Source organism: Drosophila melanogaster, chromosome 2R (genome assembly GCF_000001215.4).
Source record: "Drosophila melanogaster chromosome 2R".
NCBI classification, from domain to species: Eukaryota; Metazoa; Arthropoda; class Insecta; order Diptera; family Drosophilidae; genus Drosophila; species Drosophila melanogaster.
In genome coordinates, this window is record NT_033778.4 from 20,014,130 (window position 1) to 20,038,215 (window position 24,086).

The 24,086-nt window shown below is 44.4% G+C and overlaps 2 long non-coding RNA genes across 2 annotated transcripts; one reads left to right on the forward strand and one right to left on the reverse strand.

The window, feature by feature from the left end:
• Positions 1–365: 365 nt before the first annotated feature.
• Positions 366–566, forward strand: lncRNA:CR44629 (long non-coding RNA:CR44629). Its single transcript, NR_124640.1, has one exon. It is a non-coding gene; the product is annotated as a long non-coding RNA:CR44629 (long non-coding RNA).
• A 1,799-nt stretch (positions 567–2,365) lies between these two features.
• On the reverse strand, positions 2,366–2,966 carry lncRNA:CR44630 (long non-coding RNA:CR44630). The gene has a single exon (NR_124641.1). It is a non-coding gene; the product is annotated as a long non-coding RNA:CR44630 (long non-coding RNA).
• Positions 2,967–24,086: the final 21,120 nt, after the last annotated feature.

The window sequence follows — 24,086 nt, forward strand, 5'->3', positions numbered from 1 at the left end:
AATTTGCAGTCTATTCGAGACCAAATGGCAGGCGGCTTAGCTGACTTTCACTTGGCGAGTATTTTCGGAAAATGCCAAACGGCCAAAACAGACGATTTTCATTTTCAATCAGCACCACGAGTACATACAAAAAACCCCCAACACTGTGGGCCAAAACGGGAGGCACCTGATCAGATGCCCATTAGTCGACACCTGCCGACGTTTTGAGCGTTTCTTAACACGTCAATGGAGCTTGGGCGATCAATTAATTTGACATGCAAGCGGGTCTCAAATCGACTCGACTCGACTCGACTCAATCAAATGGAAAAGGGTAACGAAAGCCGAACGGCCAATAAAATGCTGGGCCGACTTAGCCATGTAAATCCTTTCACTTTCCAGCTAGACCGCAGCAAATAAATCTGTATCTGCCAGGGGCTCCGAATGGAGCGGGAGCTCTGTAGATCTGAGCAGGCGATTACCGCACTCGTCTGATGATGATGATGACGATGGCTGGGCACGACGGGAAAACGCGGAAAATGCGGGAAGGGAATGGGGAGAGAGGCATTGGCAGTTGTCGGTGGATCACCTGGCGGATCAATCAAATGCCAGGCAATTTTCGGTAGCAAATAAATTCGGATTTCAGGCGGAAAGCACGCAACTTAAAAATGCAGCTGATAAATCGATAGGTATTCAATTAAACTGTGCGCTTGGTCGAAAATAAACAACCGAGCTAGTTCATAATTGTATTTGCCAATTGCATTTTCAATAATTTTTCAGCGGTAAGTGTGTGCAGCATTTTTGTGCGTTTCGGGCCCATGTGGGTCAACGCGGCGAATGCGCAATTTCCTTCAAATCATGGCTACATGGTACATGGCATTTGAGATAGGCATTTATATGTTATTGCCCCACAGTCCGGTTCTGGTTTTTGTCAGTTGATCGCTGTGCGGACAGCAACATTTGTAAAACATTTTAATAACCATTGACAATAACAATAATGGCAATGTTGCAGCTGCTGGGGAATTGAATTTTGATTTGATTTGTTACCGTTCAAGATACAAAAACTATTAAATAAAATGGGATTTGCCTAGACAATGCCCGAGCTCAGGTGAACCGTATAAGCACGCTCGTCATTAAAACGTAATCTAAACTCATACTTGAACGGGAGCACGCTCATCCTGGAGTAGCTCATTAGCCTTTCAGATAACCTGGTTCTTACCTCAAAACTTGTGCCACTTGATAATGTTACGAAAATGTTTTATTACTTCCACCTATGCCAACAATTAACATAAGAATTTCGACTGCTACGCAAACTGCAGGGAGAAGTTTCCGCCAGACAAACGAAACTTCAACAAACCAGACACGCACGACCAGGAAAACCCATATAAACATATATATGTAGAAGATATATATCTTGCCAAAGTGGCGTGCTATCCTGCCTGCTTTCTGTGGATTGGCTATCATTTACATACGCATCTGTCGGGCTTTCTCTGCTGACTTCCGCCGGCATGCAAAGAACGCTTTTCACTTTCCCATCCGCTTGCGGAAAATTTGTCAAGAAACACAATGCCAGAGGACCCTTTCGAAGGAGTTTGAAGTTACAACATTTTGCGGATTCCTGCTTCTCGAGTGCCTGCCTCACTTTGTGGGCCTCATTAACTTGCCTTTGCAGGTGGCTCTGCAGGTGCTGAGCAAAAGCTGAAAAGCGTTTGGGCCATTGCCAATCAATTTGCATCCAATCAATAATTGCAACTTCAATTAGGCAAACAAAAACTCTGATTTTCCCCTCGGCTAAAAATTGCCAATTACCAGGCCACCGAGTTCGGGCAATTGGACGATTAATGCGAAAATTTCAATTGGCCAAACTGACGAATATTTAACGAGTCGATTTTTGAGCTGCAACTGTAACTCATGTGGCCAAATTCTGTATGGATCTGCAACTAAGGTGGGTCACACACGAAAACCTTGCAGATTCAAGTCGAATAGGGGTTGCCCTTAACATTTATGGAGACGAAAATAGTTAAGGGAATACAAATGCGGTCAATAAACTGAATACGCATATCTAAAGTGCCAAGCATAGAATAATCAATCAAATTAGTAATTATAAGCATGATAATATTTCAACACAAATTTAACATGTAACTGAACTGAACTCATAGGACAATCATTACACAAATGTCATTACACAAATCAAGTTTATAGGCTTTAAACAAGAATATCCCCGTCACGATTCCGCTCTGACAAATCAACTGAGAAAAGCTAATACCTTGGTCGGAAAATATCGATGGCAAGCTGCAACCCCCAAACAAGCATTTTTATGGCCTGCAGCATAATGGAAAAACCGTTGATGAAAAACAAAAGCAGCCACAGCCAAGTGGACTTTTGTTTCGGGCCAAAAGAGTGCTCGAAGCTGGATGGAGTTGGCTTTTGTGCCGACCTGGTATTTTTATTTGTATTTGCGCTAGTTATAATTGGCATTTTAGAACGTCAAGGTTTCGGGCACAGCTCTGGGTTCAGAGTCGTTTCTCGTGTTTCCCTGCATTTCCATTTGAGTGTGCAAATTTTTGCACAATTCCATATACCTAGACTAGACGGTCTGTCATTGTTTGCTATTTCTATTTGCCATTTGTTTTCATTGGCTTGGCGAACGAGTGCAATTTTATTTCTTCTATTTTTTGGGTGGTCCCCGGGGTCTTGGCTGGGGTTAAACGGCAATATTGCGGCAAATGGATATGCAACTGGGGCGTGGTTGCCGCAATTTGCATTGCATTATGTAATTAGACAAAGTGAATAGTCGGTCGGTCGGTCGGTCGGTCGGTCGGTCGGTCGGTCGGTGGATAATGGCTCTTTCATTATGTCTGCAGCAGTCCGCCAAGGAGTCCCGTGGCCAAGACAGTCCAAGTCAGTTCATCGCGGTGTCGGCATCTCTTTCACATCGCCACATGTGCTTTGATCCGCACGCAGGTCTCGGTGCCTCCTCTTGGCCCCACTCTTAGCCCACTGTGTCCTGTGGCCATGCATCATAATCAGCGGCGTTGATGGGCCGCAGCGGCTGCTACACTGCGCGAAGCGGGCGCTCAGTTAACACCTTTCAGCATTTATAAAGGCCTCAAATGGACGCTCTCTATGATTTCTTACTTTGCCGGGCCGACTTCAAGCTGTGCCGTAGCCACGGCATTTCAGCCATCGTTGGCTGTTTTCCCGCAGGCAGAAGCGTCGCGCATGCGCACGTTGCGATCGCGATCGCAGTCGGAGAAGTCCAGAGACCAGAGATCTGGACTTAGTTGGATGTTGGAGGTGACCACGTCGAAGTAGAGACACTCTTACTTTGACACTTCGATAGAATAACTCAATAATCGAGAGCGTCACTTTAGAAACTTATTTCGAGTTGGATTTATACTGCATTTAAAGCTTCGTTTTAAGTTACATTCCTCCAGTAATATATTTTACCAAGACATTTTATTCCATAGTCGCAGGCCAATTTTCGCCTCATAAAGGTAGCCCTCTATGTAGACAGAAAATAGTTTGGCTAAGGGTATATGATGGTAAAGGCCATAAACTGCAGTTTATGTTGGTGTTGGCTGCTCCCCCACTGCAGCCACTTGCATCCCACATTCATGGCCCACGTCCACATCTTGGCCACGTTTTCGCTTCAAGTTCAAGGCGTTTGAACTTTTGACATTTGGCAGGCAGCGTTGGTCTAGTCGGCTGCCAGAGTTGCCTGGGTTACCTCGTAAATGTAACAACTCGATTAGCGCGAAACATTCAGCCGCCGGCTCAATGCAAACTGGAGCGTTAGAGTCCTCGCCTACCGGATTGGTTGACCAGGGACTTACGGGGGCGTACCAGTACCACCACGAGTATCTGCATCTGAATCTGCCGGGAGGAGGCTTAGCATTAACGGCACGTTCACGTCGAGTTGGCACTTTTCTCTCGCTCTAATTGGCCCAGGCCTGAGCCATCGCGGCCGAAATGAAGTGAGCCAGCTCAGATTTTACTGCATATTGGACGCGGTCCCTGTCCCAACCCGATCCCGATCCCTTCAACATGCTATATGTGCCATTTACCGTTGTGATGCGCTTATGACGCTCGAGTCCGGTGCCCCAGTGGAGTGCCGGAGCCACCCAAAAATGCACAGCCGCAATCCAAATTCCGGAACTGACGCAACTACACAGGAAAATTGGTTTCCATTCTGTTTTCTATATTCAGGGGAGAACTGATTGGAAAACCTTGGAAATATCATGAAGCCACTTTTTATTTTATAAAAAGATTTTACCGGAAAAAATCCTTTTATTCTACTTCTAAACAGTGTCGAATTAAGATGTTTGAAACCCTAAAAAAATTATTTGCGAAGAGTTTTTGGCCCGGCATTTTTTCCACTGTCCCTCAGCCAGCTGCTGTTGGCTGGTTTGAATTGTTCACGTGGCTGATTGCTGCACTCGGCCAAATAACAGGATTACATTGCGACCCTCATGTTAGTTGGCGCTTACTCGGCCTTCCAACTTTCCAGCAACCGGCAAAACAAGTGGGCGAAAGCCTATTGTATGCGAGTTGAGGTGGCGGGGCACGCAGGAAATGGCAAATAAAAATCCCTTTTGCATACGTGCGGTTCCTGCTCCTGTGAAGTGGTTACTCCTTGAGCGGACAGTGTTCGGAATATTTCGCTGGAATGCCAAGTGGTTCGAAGAGGTAATCTGCTGCCTAGCATTGATGACTTTATCGATAACTTTTCCACAAGCTACATAGTTCAATATTTAATTAAATGCATCAGCTAAACATTGTCAATGCCATATGTAACACCGTTTTTGTTGTGAATGATGTTGCCACAACTTAGTTGTGCACCTGCGATTGTAATATAGGTAGCTGGACCCAGGGAGATGGAAACCAAAAGAGGGTGGCAGCTCCACCTACACCGGAAAGCCCCTCAGGAGGGGCTAATTGCTTGGGCTTAAACCGGTGGACAGAGGACAGAGGACCACTTCATCAACTGTAGTAGTTGCCGGTGCAGATCGGCGGGGACTAAGTTATGATGGCCAACGTCCCCGGTGCGGACTAATTTCGTAAACGTGGCCAATCAACGTCGGGACAGGACGTGGCCAGCAGTAGCCTGGAAAGCCATTTGCAAATTAACTTGGGGCTAGACTATGCAGCATCTAAATTGTATTTAAACCCGTTGACTGCCTGACTTGGTGGCTAGCTGACTGGCTGGACGGGCAGCGAATTAAATCACGTACTAGATTAAAAATTGCCCATGAAATTATTAATTTTTCAGCAGCCGAGGGATCTGAGCAAACTGGTATTGCCACGTCTCATACCTTTGTCACTTCATAAATCGCCGGACAGTGCTGAAATTGGAGCCCGCATGAGGGGAAAAATATTTATGCAATTGTCAGCAGGTCTCAAGCTGCGCCCCATTTCAATAAAAATCAATCAGGGAAATTTATAGAACACCAGTCACCCACTGGACAGCTGTTTAACACCCTCTTTGAGGTTCGCTGGTGATCGCTCTGGACCACTGCAATCCCACCGAAGAAGGCGTGACTCCTTACGCCTGTCACCGAGTAGGTGTTATATAATGCATTCAAAAGACGCCAAGAAACAAAGGCCGCCAACTTCGGATAGCTTGTCTTTCGCAGCGGGTGGTTCCCAGAACTGACTCATGGGCACAGTGCCTCGGCGAAACCCCTTTGTGGCACACAATTTTTGTATATTCGCAAATATTTATTTATATTCATATCTGGCGAATGCACATTGGACGCTTGTCACAGGCGTGCAGCCGCACAGATATTGATTTATCTTATTTCCCTGGCTCTGCAATTGACAACCCACTGCAAACGGGCATTTATTGTTCGCCAACTGCATTTTCTGGGTGGTGGGGCACTTTGGGCGGTGCTCAGTGGGGCAAGAGATTCACGGCGGCACTTGATAACGCATAATTGGTTTAAGACTGCGGCAATATTAACAAGGCAGAAGGGAAGCCATCGAAATGAAATCAGGTTAAGGAAGCAGGTTGGCATAATTAACTCCCCAAGTGGCTATACGTAAAATTATTATGTCGAGCCAGTAATATTATTTGTGTCGCTATAATAATTTATTACTTGCAAATAAATAGTTTCTTAAATGCAATGCATAAGCTAGAATTATCGAAAATACCTTTAAAGATAATCGGCTATTAAAACAATACCTACTAACTGGTGGGAATGAGTTTAATGATAACTGGTCGCGCACTTTTAATTGAATAAACAGCGATCATAAAGTCATTTAATTATCATATGGCCATTATGGCCCCATCATGATATGGTCAGTCGTGTCAGCAATAAGTCTCCGTGGCATTACACTCACATCGCCGATCGCCACGGACAATGCATTGAGGTATTAATATCGTTTTATGGCCAACGCTGAAAACAATAAAAAATTTGTCAAATTGCCACTGTGCGCGACGACAATTGCTGCTATTTAATGCGATTGGCAAATTGCATTTCCAATTACGAATAACCGGACAACGGGTGTGGCCCAGACTCCCGCGGACTGGTGTTGGCCCATTGATCTGGCAATCACCTCAGCCGGTGGGTGATACGGCTTCAATGGATGGCCAATAATCCTTTTAAAATGGCTCTTATTTCGGATTTTGGGTCCTGACCCGTGCAGCAAAAAAAAAAAAAAGGATGTTCTTTTGCTTTTCGAGCGCATAATGAAAACATTCCACAAACCAATTCAATATTTCCGCTGCGAAGGCGAAAATCCAAAATGTTTTTGCCCCCGGGCGCCATGAACAGCGTTTTATCTTTCATTTTCAATTTACGAAAATTTTGGGCGAATGGCCGTTGTGCGTTTATCCAGCACATCAAGCGTCCGCTGTTTCAGGCTCCTCATCTAAAATGCACATGATAGGGGTCCGCCTCATGTTTGGAATTCGTTATCAATGCGGCCCACTGTCCGGTTAAGGGGTTCCCCATCCATAATGGCCAGCCGGTCAGGCATAAATTGTTAAAGGGCGGTGATAAAAATCGAGCCCACAGCAAACGACCCACTATTAATTAGAGCAGCCTCCGACTCTGCGACTCAAATTATGGCGCAACAAATGGCCAGCAAATGTGATAGCGCCAGCTGGCAATGGCCAACTGCCCGGTGCCAACTGACTGACCCACCGCCACCCACAAAATGACACACACAGCAGCTCCGAGATGCAGATGGAGGCCTCATTCTACCACTCGTCGGCGGCCAATGGGACGGGAAAATGACGCAGAGCTGCGGACACCTAGAGAAACAATTGCAACTGGTTTGCGGAAAATCGAGTTCTTTTGGGGTATACTCTGCCACGGGGTCTAGTGGTAAAACAGAAAACTTGGTCTTAATGCTAGTAATATTCCTAATACCAATGTAAACATAAAATTCCTAAAAATACTTCACTTCCAATTCGTTATTCTATATTAAAACGGATTTTTAATTTGATTTACTCCTTAAGAGTTTTTAAGAGTCTAAAAGGCCCACTTAAACTTCGCCCATTAAAACCGTTTGTTGTGCGACTTTCAATTTCATTTGCAGTCCCATATCATGGATCCCTCCGTGGTCCGGACTCAGTAATTAAACTGGAGTCCACGCCCAGTGCGAGTAGTTTCGTGGACCAAGCTCTGACCCATTTGAAGTGGCTGTTTTGTTTCGTTTTCGATTTATCAGGCTCCCTGGCCGCTGCTCTTTGCCGGGTTTGTCACTCGAAGCCCGGCCAAGCAATTTGCATATCAGTTGTCTTGGCCCGAGTCTTACAGCGATAGCCATGGAACGACATTTCACGTCTGTCGCTGCCCGGTTACCAACTGACTGCCCATTGCCGTTCGAGCCGCCCATATTTTGGCCCAAGTTTATTGTCCGCCCGCTTGCCTGCCTCAAAGAGACTAGGACGAAATTGCGGACAGGCAGCCGGCTGAAAAGCGCTAAATGAAAACGGCAAGACTGCAGATGGAGAGTGGCATTGATGGCGAACTAGATGGTACGCATAATTGCAGAATTTTGGCCCAAGGAGCAGTGGAATATAGGGTCCGGATTATTAGTATCACATCAGTTTGAGCTTAAGCAAAAATGTGAGATTTGTGAATATAAAGAAATTAAATAGCTTCCATCCGAATGTTCTCTGAGATTTCACACGTTTCACAGATTTCAATAACTATTGTGTGCCCCAAGTGCATTCGTTTTCACTGCAGCATTCCAGCGACTTGGAGTCAGCTCATTTTTCTTGTCAACAGGCAAGCGACAAAGTAGCAGCAGCAGAAATGCAAGAGAGACTGCCTCATTGTCGGTTTTGCAGCTTTGACACATAATTCTCGGTTACATAAATCGCATAACTGTGTCATGTCCGAACCCAGTGGGCCAAAGTCCTTGGCCAAGCTTCGCACGCAACTGGCGGCTGTTGATTCTGGCCGAGATATTGGTGCTGATGCTGATTCCTATGCTGATTCCAATGGCCGGGGCACGTAGCTCTTTGCGCGTGACTGAAATGCGTGTAACACTTTGGATGCCGCTTGCTTTTTGTGATATACAGATTTCTGTTTTTTTTTTCTTTTTTTTGTTTTAGGTGGCTTATTCTTTTTGATTTTGCGAAATCCCCCCGCGAAAATGCCAAGCTGACATTCAGCTCGCGAGTCGCGATGACCTGGCCCTGAGATTGAGTGCTCCGCAGAGAGCTGCACTTTCTTCGAGCATTGGCCTTTGGCTTTTATTATGCTAATTTTATACCCCATTGTTTCGGGGCACGCATATCACTTTATTACGGGAGATGGATGCGGATCTGGCCACTGAAGAAGGTCTCTCATTTGCATGGCGGCTTCTGCCATTTTTGGTCAGCACACAGCCAAGAGCCAAGAGCTAAGATCCCAGCTCACAGCTCCCAGCCTCGACTGTATGCAAATGCGCTTTTTGTTTGTCGGCCGGTCGGAGCGAGACCAACTGCAACTCAACTCGAGCAGTAAGTCAAATCACAACGACCCCGGAGGAGTGGACTTCCAGGATAAGGGTAAGTTTCGAACTGCCTTTGTGCTGTCAGCGGCGAGGGCAATCATCAATAAAGCAGGTTCGCCGGAGAGATTGGACGGGGCTGCGTTTCTGACCATTCGACTGGGATGAGGATTGGGCTGGGCCAGCATCACATGGCCCACAAAGCAATGTTGAAATCAAAAGCAAAACCATTAGCACAAAACCCACGACAGTAACAGGAACAGCAAGCGCTTGAAACAATCGTTCAAAAAGTTCAGTCGAAGGATGTATGCCCTTTTAGAGTTTATTGTAAAAAAAGATAACTATAATGATCAAAATCATGGATTATTTAGTTAAATTATCACCCGACTTCATTCGTTCTTTTCTACTTTTAGATCGAATGATAGGATAACGAATATTGTAACCACTAAGTAATCAGTTAAATAAGACAGATGATATGTTAAATCAGTGTGTATTTTATAGGGTATTTGTTGGGAGTGGCAGAGAGGGGCAGAATGGGGGAGAGAGTACAAAACTTTACATACTTTGGCGGCAATTCCGAACATTTGTTTTCATTCAGCGGAAAAGCTGCATTGAAAAGCGTACCGAAAAGTAAAGCCAGGCCAACCAAACCAAAGTGATTGATGTCGTTGTGCGCTGTGTGCCAATAAATTATCAAACAAAATTGTTGGACGGACAAGCAGACCGATCGACCATATGCTCGACTGGTCGAGTTAATGATTTGGCAATAACTTAACATTCGGAGGCCCCGAAACATTTAAGTGGCAAGCGGAAAATTGCACAGCGAATTCCTCGACGTTGCATGCCGCGCACTTATGACTAATGCGACTCCCAGTTTCCAAGTCGCATTTCCAACTACGAAATCCCAGCTCCAAATCGAAATCCAAGTGGAACCCGAGGCCATTACAAGTTGTGGTGGTAACAGTAACAGCAACAACTACAAATCAATTAAAAGCTTGCCAGGCTTTTCTTCGTCTTTCAACGCCCACCAGGCCCAACTTTGAGTTCAAAGTGTTCACAGGAAAAGTCTCGCCGGCTTTTCCATCGGCAGAATTACACGATTTACGATGGCGATGGGGCGACAATTGTCTCTGTTTTTCCCTCCGTGGCGAAAGGTGCGCCTGCGCAATTTTCCCCAACTTCCACACAACTCTGACACGAATCCCAATTGCCTGGTGTCTGCCTATTCGAGAGTTGCCACACAGCAAATTTTTGGATAATATTTGATGATCGTTAAGTTAATTAAAAATAGTTATGAGATATAGCAAAAATTTTCCCTGACATTAATACCTAACTTAATCATCACAGCAACCAATATTGAATTATACATAAAGTTCAGATGGATTGAATAAAAAAGACCTATATTGCTTGGTTGCCTTTTAAGAAACATCTATTGAAGGAAATCAACAAGTTCCTAAAATAGTTTAATATTATTTTTAAAATATCGTTTCTTATAGTTCTCAGTGTATTATGTTTCACTCATGTGTTGTTGGTTGCATGTCGTCGATGCTAAATTTTTCCGTTACTTTCTCGCCCCGTTCGCCACATCCGCTTGGCTCTTTAGTCCCGACTGTCAGTTCGCCCAAATTGCGTATGGGATGGTCTAGGATTGGGATTGGATTGGACTGGATAAAAGGTGCCATCGCAGCCAGAAGTCGGTGCCTGAGATGTGGCTCTGGATGTGGCCGAGACTCCTGCTCCGGCTGCAATCTATGTATGTGCATCTTAATTGTCAGCTGCGGTCTGTGTTAGTGGGTAACTGGGCACACAAGCGGGACTGTCAGCACAGGGACCTAGTTTACTACCTTGGGATGGCACAGTCACAACAGGAGGAGCAACAGCAAAGCGACAATTTAGTTGTGGCTTAGTTCATGAGCTGTCATTAATCGAGACAGCAATGATATAGTGCCGAGATATTGCCCTCCAGCCAATTACAGATCAATACAAGCGAGAATCGGGAAATACAAATTTTTGGCTCTCAACTTTCGCACTGGGCTGCACCCTGGGAATGGGGTTAAATGAATCGTAGAAATTGTCACTAAAATGAGTGGAGTGGAAAGGCAGTCTCAATTTTATTTAGGGTACTAGGCTTAAAAGAAGTGGTTAAGTACCTTTTTTAAAATGTATTACAATATTCTGTAACCCTTCCCTCTGCCAGAGTGATGTAAACATCTGAGTAAAACTCCATTTATTGCAGCCCTAACTTGTATTTAACCAACTGCATCGCCAAGTTGCATGTCGCTGAGCAGCTGCAACTTAAAGTTTAACTGAAACTTCACTCTTGATGCAATTTGCGTCCTGCCCCCCGAAACTCCAACAACAGCAATAAGTGAGCTGAAACTGGACAATGGCTCAAGTCCCGTGTGACGTGGTGTGATGACTTTTGTGTATTGGCCAGTTAAGACATGTCACTGGTCAGTGGGCACGCCCCTTAAGCCCGCCGGCCCCCGAAAGAGTCGCGCTCTGGAAATTTCACGCATCAGTCGCCGGCAACATGGCAACTCAAAGAGAGGGGGAAACCGGGATGGGCAGTCAGCCTCACACTTGTGCAATTAGAACGCCATTAAAGGGGCTCTCACATCGCTATAAGCACGAACATATGTATTTGGTATACCTGGGGTAACTGGTGTACCTGGTATAACTGGCAACGCCCCCATTATTCACTCTTTGACTGCCCCGCTAAATGGAGATCGATGGCTGAGCGTGGTCTCATTAATCAAATGACAAGTAAGCCCAAATGCGAATGCACCACCGACTGAAACTGCAACTGCGACGCCTCTCGGCCTCTTTTGGCCAAATTAAAGGTGCGCGCATGCGCGAGCGCTTTCGAATTGAATCGAATCACCAAAGCGGAAACATAATGGCTCCCGATTCCAACACTTTCCGATCAATAATCAGGCTTGTACAGCAGTGTACGGAGAAAAATATGTCGTTCTTATTAAAATGTATTTTAGAAATCTCATTCGGGTATTACTCTTACAAGAAATAAGTAATATTATTTAGTTAATAACAAATTCAATATAATCTTTATGGTTGTAAAAATCACCTAAGTATACGAAATATTTTTCTGTGCACTTTGGGATCACACGAGCAGAAGAAATTGCCATCAGCGATAAGTGCATTTCACTTGCAGTGGGTTGTTTGGCGCGGCCATGGTAAGTGAGGAAAATTTTTCGAAAATGAATGACCCACGGGCAGGACTTCTTAGCCTGGCCTAATTAAATCCCTGGTAGCACCACACCCCTGAGTTTCAACCTGTCCATTACCGGGGCGTCGTTGAGTTGGCATTTACGCAGAATTCCTGCTGAGCTCCAACGCCTTTCGCCTAGGGAATATTCCGTCTGCAGCAGATCCATTAATTAGCCAAAGTAGCGAGTTTTACTTTGACAATTCACAGGCATTCGCCTCGATTTTATCCTGACTGATTGCCCCGGGCAAGTGGGGGTGGAGTTGGGGAACTGGTTTTAAACGCGACAAGGAAACCGTAAAAATTACTGCAAGGGAATGTACTTGCTGTATATTTCTGTGCTTATAAAGCGATTGAGGTAATTGGTTTGAAGTTAGCACAGTTGACTCAATTGTCTTGGTTTGCCACTTCAAATTCAATTGGCATCGATGCCAAATCTTTTAATTTTACGGCAAGAGAAATTCGTATCCCTTAAAACACACGAGATGTATCACATCTTTCGGCACAAACAAGACAAGTGATGAAATAAATCATTTCCATGCACGTGATGATGGAATGGAGATACGCATTTTGCTCTTCCAAGTGCAAGTGTCAATTACAAACCATGTCAAAAGTGTCAAATCCAGTGAGTGACTGACTGGCCAGGGTCGGGGATTTCAGGTATTCCAGCGGCTCTTTGGGGGTTGGCTCCATAGGCCGAAACGCATTGGATTTGCACCCCCACAGGGCAGCGGCATCGTCATCGTCATCGTCAGACTCCAGTTCGACAAGTTTGTCCTGTCAGCGCCGCAGTCGCGTAGAGTTTATTACATCAATTTGTGTGCGATGCGCCCTTCCAAATCCCCTCCACTTGCCTTTTTTCCCCCGCGGTCCACATATGGGAAATTTGATACAAATGAGTTTTCACACTTTGCGTAGACGAGCACTGGAAAAAAAAGAATTGCTCTTACGCAGTCTACAATTTATAAAAATATATTCAAATTGAATGAAGTTACTACTCCCAAGAAACACCAATCGCATCCTTAGCAAATAGTATAACTAATTATATATTGGAAATGTAATGATTAATTCTGTATCTGTAATCCCCACCTCGCAACGTCATCGCGTATCTGTATCTGCATGAGCATCAGCATCTGCATCTGTATCTGTATGCAGTATGGTGTGTCCCGAGTATCCTTTTCCATCAACGTGTAAATTGTGTGCTGTCAAACTTATGACACTCAGCCATGATATGGTTCCATGGCATTTGGCTGCCGCAGAAAGACACAAAATATGAAATAAGGGAAAAATAGAAAAATGGAGCACAGTTGCGACAAAAAGGGAAATTTTTCTGTTTTTTGTTTTCAAACAGCAGCGTGCACGATGTTACTGTAAATTAGATTTCGTTTAGACTGCACTGCGACTTGGCTGCAAATTGCTTTTAGTGTTCAGGTGGGAGCTATGTATATATATGTCGGATCCTGGGAGTCGGGGAAAAGTAATATGCAGTACGCATATTAATTGCTGCTCATTTTCATGTCTGCGACTGCTCCTCGGGACTCATATGCAATTAATATTTGTCGTCCCCGAAATAGGGTTCCTACTTGTCGCCGCTCCATTTTTAATTATTTCTCACAAGGGGCCATTATACTTGGCACTGTTGCCTGGACGTTGGGGCCCTAATATATATTGGTTCTATTAGCCGTACTCCCCGATGACAGACAACAGCTGCGGGAGTCTCTTCGATATTCCCCGGCCCCAACTTATCTTTTTATTTGCCATTTGATTAGGTTAGTGATAGCCTTGCTAATTAGTGGCCATCGAGTGCCGTTGCCGTTGCATATCGTGCAGCATAGATTGTTCACAAATTAACACGAGGAATTTACGGAAAAAGAGTGCAGACTGCAAGCAAACATGGCCTAGAACTCGCGCACTCATAAATCAGTTGAATGAACCCACTGAAAATGGGAAAACAAAATGCCTCGAGAAACGGGAGAACCGGGGAAACACAAACGGAAAAACATCCCAAGAGCGCCACGCACTTTCACACACAATTTTCTGCACGCACTCAGCCAAAAAGCGTTAATTACACTAATTATGTGTGTTGCTGCCTCCTTCGTTGCTGCTGCTGCTGTTGTTGTTGTACTTTTGTTTTGTTTGTTGGCCAGCGGTTCAGAAAATAAATATGGAAAAATAACTAAAATATCGCCGCGCTCTGCGGAGGATGAGCAACCAGCTGAGACAAAAGAGCGGAACACTTTGAAGTGCTCCAAATAAAAATGCAGACACACCTCGGCGCAAACCCAAAAGCGAAAGGCAGAGAACCGAAGACCCAAAAAAAAAACACCCTTTGGAAGCAATTATATGGCCAAAAAGAGAATCTTTGGAGAATGAAAACATATTAAAAATTGAACTCAAACATAAATCTTGTTTAGACCTGACTCTGTTTCCCCAGCGGAAATCTAAAAAGGTAATAACTAAACTTGTCCAAGTCCGGAAGTTAAACTATGAATGAGTGGTATATATTCGAGGGGAAGACGAAGAGAACGCCCTCAAATTAGCATAATGCCTAAATGCTTTACTCGCCGTTTACGTTTTTAGCCAAACATAATCTTTTAGCTTCGCTTAATTTTTACAACACTTTAACATTCATTATTGTGAACGCCCCAATCATTTGTCTTGAGCCAAATGTCTGTGTTATTTTCTATTATTCGCTTGGCTAATTAGCATGTATTTTCTCCTAGCCCTTTAATGGCCACAGCAAATATGTATTTCTAATTTTATAAATGGGGAAACTATGTTTTCTTTGCAGTGCTCTCTTGTGATCATTTGCATCTGGCCGCGTGCCTAAGTAAACAAAACAGGGAACGCCTCAGTTATTTGACTGTGCTAATAGTTGCCACCATTTGTGGCAGGCACATGTGCAACTGCATCGCAATTCTCGTTTTGCTTGGCTTCAGCGATTTTACGTTTAATTATACGGTCTGACTGAAGTGATAAAATGCATGTCACTACTCACGAGACACTTAAGAGTGTATTATCCTCGAAAAATCTCGTCAGAAAATTGAATAAAATTAATTATAATTCGAAACCCACCATATAAAATGAAATTCAACTCAAGTCAATAGTTCCGTGAATTTCCGCTAGGTAGCGCACCATCAAAAGCCAATTGGAGAATATTGAATAAATCCGAACTGATTGGATTACAGAGTTTCGATTCAAATAGAACTAGCGAAATAAAATCTATGTTAAAAAAACTATATACAGTATTAAGGTATAGAATTTATTACGCAGCCATAAAAGAATTTGCTTTGAAAGAGAACTTTGACGCATATTTATTTTGTAAATCTAAAAAGGTGCCCGATAAAAATTTGGTAATTGCTTAAGTTACCTTAATTTTATTATAAATCGCTTCTAATTATACCCCTACTGGATTCTTGCCTCTAACGAAAATAGCTCACTAATTGCATTGTCAATTTCACTTAACCCATTCCCACATCATATCGGATCATCAACCTACACATTCGAAAAACCACCAAACAAACGAACAGAGGGAAGCAAGTTCACAGCTCAATTTCACAAAAACGATGCGATTATCATCGGCCAGAAGGCGGCCTCCTCCCCCAACCACCTTGAATATCAAACTAAGTAGAAAAACGCTGGGCATTTTCAAAACTAATCCATCATGTTACTGGCGCATTGTTGTTGCCTTTGCTGCTGCCTTTCGGATACGTTTTATATATGGGGACCGCCCTTTAAATGAGAGCCCGAAATGAATGGAGCTTTTGAAAAATTTATGAACGCGCCCAAAGTTGTAAAGCAGCGGATGAGTTGACAGCTGACCAGCGGGATGGATGTGGAGATGGGAATGGAAATGAATATGGAGGGGAGGATGGTCATCTGTCATAACTTAATTTCTGACATTTGAAAGAACTCTGCGGAATCGTTGTTCTGGTTGTGGTACTCGACTACAGAACTTTCAATAAGCCCAAAAATGTCGAAGAGCGGGTCATTTTTGTTTTGATGTTTTCACTCAGCTGTGAATTATGATTTATTATCTATTTGCTTTAAACTTCAACGCCCCCGCAACTGATGCACTTGGTCAATTGCACTTGCTGGAACAGCTGCGCTTAAATTTGTATCTTGTATCGAAATAATTTTGGATGCCCTGCTGTTTTGCATTTCGCGGGACAAATTGGGGCGGGTCATCAATCAAAAATTAAGCCAAGCGTTGATGAAATAATTAAGCATACAAGACAGCAACAGTTTTGAACTTTAAGTTATGGTTCTTATGCCTGAAGAGGCATGACAGAGCTTGTAAATTCAGCTTGATTGAAGGTCGTGTCGTGTAAGTGGAGAAGTAATCAACCTACAGCCAACAGATACCCTTGTCGAAGTTCATTAAAAAGGATTCAAGGAGGAGGGTACCGCAGGTGCATTGGCCCACGGTAGCTGGAGCACCTGCGAAGGCAGCTACCAAACAGTAGTGAATAGTTCTTGCCATGGGAAAGGGTCCTGGCCAGCCAATTTGTACGACCCATACCAATAAGCCACTGCCAACAATTTATTCGAGTCGAGATCATAACCGCCGATAGTCTTTGTCAACGCCCACAGTCTTGGAAATGTCCAGTGGAGCCAAGGAGTGGATCTACCTACTCCTGCTGGCTCCTTGTTGGTCCAGTACACATCACAATGTTAATGCCATTGTGCAGCGCCTAAGCATGTGCTTCAATTTATTTTGACAAGCATCCGAGTCGAGTCCGAAGTCCTTGGAGGAGTAGATCCAGATACGAAATGTGTGTCATCATTAGTTCGCCGGCTAAGTCCAGTTTCAGTGCTTGGTGGGAATGTCAAAGAGTCGAGAGCTCTGATGTCCTTATTACACGGACCTCCGTGATGGCCGGTGGTTATGCAATAAAACTCTCTTCTATTCTGTTCCATGTCCCATTCGTTCGTGGGTTTTATACTGGTATTATTTGGTCCCTTTGTTTGGAGTGTAATAGTTGCTTACCTGCTTATGAAAACCTCGAACCTCGAGTTCGAGCCATCTCAAGTGTTGTGGCATGCCACAGCATAGACACATATTTATTTATTATTGACGACGCAGGACGGCACAAGTTTCCCGCTTCGAGAGTCATCTATGACATTGGCAGGTCCGCTGCCATAATGCCATTGCGTAAGAGCTTCGTTTGCGCTACTTATGAGATACTCCAGATACTCCACTTTGGCCCAGAGCGTGCAAGCATTCTGTTCGTTAGTCCAAGAAGATGGCCAGGAAGATGCCCAGGAAGTTGGCCCACGGGGAGGGACGAGGGATCGGAGAGCAGAAGTTGGTCACTCACTGACTGGCATATTAAAGCTAAAAACTTTCCTGGCTGGCCATAACTCATTCGAGCACGTGTTGCATGCAGCACGATACTTTACCACCACACATGCCGATGCCGATATCGATGCCGATGCCAATGTCGATGCCGCACTAATGGTATCACTTTTCAATTTCCCAGTCCAACTCAGAAACCAAGTACAGTTAGGTAAGGGGCAGCACTTAAGAAGTTTGTTTAACAGTTTATCTCGAGCGAGCTGATAATTTGCATCGATTACACGCAAACGGTATCGAGTTCGAAGGGGTCTCTGAATTTAGGAGTTTATTTGCCATAATATGTCAGCGAAAAGTTCATGCAGAAAGGGGACTTGAAACGTACGAGACTTGAAAATGTACAGATTCAAAGTGTATAATATATATACTATTATACTTAAGCTTAAACACATATATTTTCAATGCATGAATACTTCCTATAAAATATACCCAACAATTCCAAAAAGAATGCATATTCACATTCAAAGTCCCAAATCAACATCTTATCACAACATTTGGATCCCAAGACAGTGGACCGTACACGCCCCAAAATATTTCCAGTTAATCATGCGAGTGGATGATGGTCCTGGCAGGCTTGCGACAGATTCCACGAATACCCGGGAAAACCGTCCGTGGCGCAGGGGAATGAGTCGGTAAAAACACATAAAACTTACATAATAATTGATGACATAGGACACACGTAGAACCCGGGAGGAACACGTCGAGATGTCTGTGTGTACTTTGTGTGCGTGGAAAAACAAACTGAGGGCTGGCGCAGGGGCACAATGGCAGGGGCAACTATCTAATGATCGATATCTGCTAGAACAAAGACCTGGGCAATCTTGGCGGTTGGTCCCGTACGTGAGCCAGCCCTCTGAGGAAAAAAAGACACTGGGCCCAGAGAGCTAGTTGACAAAGAGCCGTTGACAATGGCCCAAAAGGGCGAAGGACAACGATGCATGCTGATGAGAATCTAGCGACGAGAAAAAATATTGAAAACATCGAAAACAGGGTTCGGCTAACAATTTGTGGTTATCTTTGCTGGAACAGGTAGGATGGGCCTCAGATGCGATTACGATCGGATCGAGAACGGAGAATACTTCTCTACGTCATCTTTTTGTCGCTCGACGTGGTTAGACTTGAGAAATCAGTTCGTCTGCCCATCTCTTTGTCTAAATCTTTCGAGATCTTCTGGGATCTCGGCTAGCTTGAAGCGTGGAAAATATCAATTTACGCGAACTGAGACAGCTCTAAGTGATCCACGATTGTCATCGGTTGGTTTAAGTGTTTTGGCTAGAAAGCAAATCGGCATCATTGCAGCGGATCTCTTTGAGGGGCTCATCAAATGGCAGCTGCTGGGATGATTCGCAAATGCATGGCATCACTAATTGCACATCGGTTTGACAAAGCACCGGACTCAACAAATACAAAGAAACGATGGCTCTTGGATCAATTTCTTTACTCCCAAACGATTGAGTTCCTTTCTTAAAATAGTGTATTGATAACCCCATATACATTACCAGTCCGATCTATTTTAAAGCATAAGGTTTTGAAGCGATTGATATATATTACATTTATTACAAAATGATTTTTTTGTGTGTAATTTTGCCTATTTTCAAATCGTCAGATTTTTTACGGATGATAACTAAGCTTGCTTTAAAGCGATAATGATACGTATTTTACATAACTTAGCTGACTAACTTTAATCTACGAAAAATATTAAAGCGATAATGCTGGGTACGTACATACAATCTTATAGAGCCTAAGGACTTGCAGATACGCGTTGGCATCTCAGGCACCATAAACGCTTATTACACTCTATAACAAGACTTTAATTGCCCACGGCGCCGTATCACAGCGAGTTGGGAACTGGCAACCCAAGGTGTTGGTCAAGGATATCCTTCATCATTATCATCATCTTCCACGGTGGCGGCGGCGACGGTGCCGGGAAACCGGCTGAACCTTTTTAATTAACCAAAAAGCGAACCTATAATTTGGAAGAACACTTTTGGCAAGCGGCAAAGTTGCTGCCGCTGGATTTGAGGTGCCAGATCCTGCTGCGTTTGTTTCATGCCACGCCGCTTGCCCCTGGAACTCCAGTTAACGCCTAGAATAACTGGTAACTGCTGAGAAAAAGGGCGCCAGAGGAGATGATCCGACTTTGGGCCAACTCACGCAGCGTTAAATGCCGCCAATCAACCACTGTAACTGCACCTGCAGCCAGCAAGTCGAAAGGGAAAGAAACTCAGTTCCATTCGCGCTCGATGGTGTTAGAAAATTGTTTCCAAATCATATGTTGTGTGTGCTGGTTGTCTAATTTTTATTTATGGCTTCCTGTTGGGACTCGTATCTCTGGGCAGATTGCAGCTCCTGCCGCCGCTGACTTGCAATTCTGCGTGCAGTGCAGGTGTAAAATTTTGGCACCTCTTCTGCAAAACCGCTGCTCCTGCATCCCAGAGGTGTGACCATAAACATTAATCAGGCTGCCTGGCCAGCAATTCACTGGGTTAGTTGGCGACTCGGATCCCAAGCGAACGAGACAAAGGAGCGATACTTGCACATAGATAGGGAGAAAGTGGGCAACCAGGCTCGGATGTCTCGAAAAGAGGTTACTGGGCATCTCGCAACAGTATTTTTTCATTAATTGCATTATTTATGGCCGTTCAGTTCGTGGCTCTTAAAGAGCCCTAATCAATCGTGACTTTATCGTGATTATGAATCTAGTATGAGTCATTTCTCATCATTAGAACTGCTGCTGCAAGCGGCAGTATGTTTCTGAATCAAAATTGATTTCAGAAACCAAATTTCCTTCTCTGCTACTGACACTTTTAAATAAAATAACTTAGTTTGTTTTTGGAAAGCATATTTTTAGATTGCAAGATCGCTACAATGCCACATACCAATTGAGCCCATGAGAATATTATATATTCGGTTTATGAGAACGAAACCTTCATGTGCATGAGTCAGGCTCGAAACCCAAGCTCTGGGCATTTAGGAACCCACTTTGATCCCCTGAACAGCTAATGCCATTAGGCGGATAAGTCAAAGACAGATTTGGAGCGCAGTTTGAGTTTCAGTTCGCACCCAAAGGCCGAAAAAAAAAAACGAAAAAGGCAGTGACCAGACTGAAAAGCGGGGTCTGTCACTGCCATCAAGTGCCTTGTTAACAACCAAATGATTAATGGACGTGCCCGACTATCAACTTCACACTTGCTGAAAATAATTCCGGACTGCATTTCGCTGACTTTGAGTGACTGAGTGTCGGACTGTCGACTGTCGGCCAGACTCACATAATTAGCGGGCCGGGTATTCGACTTACGACTTTCGGCATCCTGCATTCGGGGTTTAGTGCCGTTTGCCATTTTGCATGATGCCCTGCGCATATTTTGACACCTTGAGTGCAAGGTGTTGACGATAATCATCGGTAATTGCTCCCTCGAAAGCTCTCCATTTCCGAGGGACAGAGACAGGCACTGCGACCGGTATACCTTGGACTGGACGGGATTGGACTGGCTAAGTAGGCGCCTAATTATTTTGACACCTGCTGGCCGGTAATTACAGGGTATGTAGAGCAAGCTCACACCTCGATCAAGGCCAACAGATTTTTGGTGCTCAACTACTAAGCGGCCGAGTGGAACGGAGGCAGCTGCTTCCTTTGGAGTAGGCTATCAGCGATCGGTTATCAACTTAGAGGTCTCATGGAACCAAAATCGCGATAAGGCCGTGTTCATTGTTTGGCTTTGTAAACGAGCCAGGAACAAGTCCTAGACTAGCGACAGCATATGTGTTTGTGCCCATTGTCAACGCCTCTCGCATTTTAACAACGCAATTTGGGCTTCCACATGTGCGTCGGAGAAACCCAACCTGATGCTATCTAGATCCAGCATACACACCGCGATCCCAGCCCTCCGATAGTAGGTATGCGTATATGCTTAGGGATCGGATCTCTGCTCTCCTTACACGCAAGTTAGACCGCCTCATCCTTTTTCACATCCTCTTCGCCTGAAATCTCCTCGTTTTACAACATGTGCAGATTTCGTTGTAGGTGTCACAGTCCCATGAGGATTCCTACCTTCGATGGCTATCTGCGTGTACTAGCGACTTATCACACATGGTCGGCTGGCAGGTTTTGGTGTCTTCCATTTGAGGTCGTCCCTGCTGGCCACACACTTCTCGATAGGCAAATGTGGGATCTGTAGATTTAATGGAACAGATTGAGGGATGAGCGACCAGCAAATGTGCGGTTTTGTGCCACAGATGGTCGGTATCCGATATTAAAGATTGGTGTTGTGGCGTTGATCCTAAGGAAACGATCAAAGGTTCCTCTTTGGGAACAACTATTTTATTGGAATATATTAGGTTCCATGATTCTATGATTCTGGATTCTGGATTCAGGCCTTATCAATCACTATGTAAAAAACTCTAGACATTTTATTCAGTAAAATTTCCTTTGTAGTTCCCGTCAACCGCAGACTTCCCTTCGTTGTTCCCATTTGGGCTTTCGGCCTGATGATCTTTGCAGGCCGCCATCTGGAAAATGGCGCTGTCACTTCTCCACTGACAGCTGTTCGGAGCAGGAACATGGAAACCGGGGAGGGAGTACTGTACTTAACGGCCCCAAAAGTGACAGCCGGTGGCTCATCATTAAACTTTTGACACTATTAGCGCGGGGGCGGAGTTGTTCTTCTGTTGGGCCAACAACAGCTACTTAGTTCACCAGCATCGGCGGAGCATTAAAATAATTTGAAAACATTTCCAAAACTATTTCGTAGCTCTCTATTCCGCTTTCAGCTCAGTCGTTTTTAAAATAGCCGTTGACCAAGTTAATATTTCTTTTCTTGCGGCTTTCGTTCGGTTTGCGGTCGAATTTTATATTATTTTTTGATAGCCACACATTTTAAAATCCGCGCCGCAGAGCAGAAGACAATTCAATTAGCTGGCCTGTCAAACTCTCGCTGTATGCCTGTCCATCACCCATTCCCATCCCCCACTCCCGGCTCCACAAATTCCACCCATTTCACCCGAGCTGCGCATTTGCGGTTCTTTTGCATTACTTTTCACTCGCCGCGGTAATGAAGCAATTAATTATCACATCTCCACCCCGCCACACTAAGCCATACCACCAAAAACCCGGCGGAATTCCTTAGAAGAGGCCAAATGTTAATGCCGATCCATGTGGGCGAAGAAGTGTTCCGTTTCAAGTGTCCAACTCTTTGACACTTTGCGGTTGAAACTTTAAGTGCAGCACCACGCTCTTTCATTTTCATTTTTGCGCCTCGCCGAATCGCAATGAGCTCAACATGCATAAAGTCGGGTAGCATTAAGTTTGGAAACTACTGTACAAAGAGCAATCTGTTGTCGAAATCATCAGGAAAAAAGTTACGAAATATAATAAATTGTAGTAAGTATATACTCTTAATGTTGTACCATTGCTAATTTATGAAGACAAGGTGCATTTTTTTTTATTGAACGCCGTGTTAAATTCATAGATATCTATAGCTTTATGCCCCAATCGAATCCAAAGATATGTTCGCTGCACGATCTACAGTTTTCACATTTTAAAATTTTGTAGCTGGAACGAAATTACAATTCAGCCTTGGCCCGGTGGTCAAAGATGGTCTGCACTTAAAACAAAGTGCACGCATTTGGCCGACAAGAAGAACAGACAACGGACAATTAGCAGGGAGGCGAGAATTGGGAGGACACACAAGACCAAACAGAAACTTTATTTGTTCGGCGATTGAACTGCCGCTAAATTTTAGGGTAACTATATTTCTATGTTACCTTTTGTGCATTTGCCGCGCGTGGAAAGGCAAACAAACCGAGCCGAAGGGCCTCAGCCGCAGCACTCTTTTTTTTTTTCCTTGGCCAGTTCATCACTTTCTCACACTGAAGTTTCGAGCTTGGTGCGCTCGCTCATTGAGTGAGTCAGTCGGCTAGACCCACTAAATGCTCACCGGGCGGTTCAATGCAATTGCTGCCAATTAGAATTAATGTGTTTTTTATGAAACCGGGCGAAAACAAGAGCTCAAATTTCCAGACATCGCTGACAACACCCACCACCTCCACCAGCGTCCAGCTTTTCGAGTTCCCGACTACGCGACAACAATTTCCGTGCTCTAAATCATCTTATTGACGTCGTCGGGCATCCAGCAGTGCGGTATTGCGTGGCTCTTACCAGGGGGACTGGATCAAGTCAAATTGCCAATTTGTGAGTTGCGGCCATCCAGTCAGCCCCACTGTCCGTCGCTCCATCCGCCCGCTTCGAAGTCGATAATTGTGCGCCGTGGAGGTGCAAGTGTACAGAAGATGCCGGATAGTACGGATGCCAGATAGTACAGATGCCAGGCCACGCACAATGGGCCCCAAATTGGAGGCCCCTCTATTCAAAATGTTTGCAAGACTTCCATCTCTGCTTTTCTTTTTAGAAAAAACAATATCGAATACATAGAGAAAGAACATTCGCTCTGATTTGATTTCAAACAGCCAAGCGCATCCGAGATAATACAATATTTAAAAAGTATATCGAATAAAATGTATTCTATAGATACTTTGAAGCAGTAGCTATTAGCTAAGATTTATATTAAACTTTAATAAATA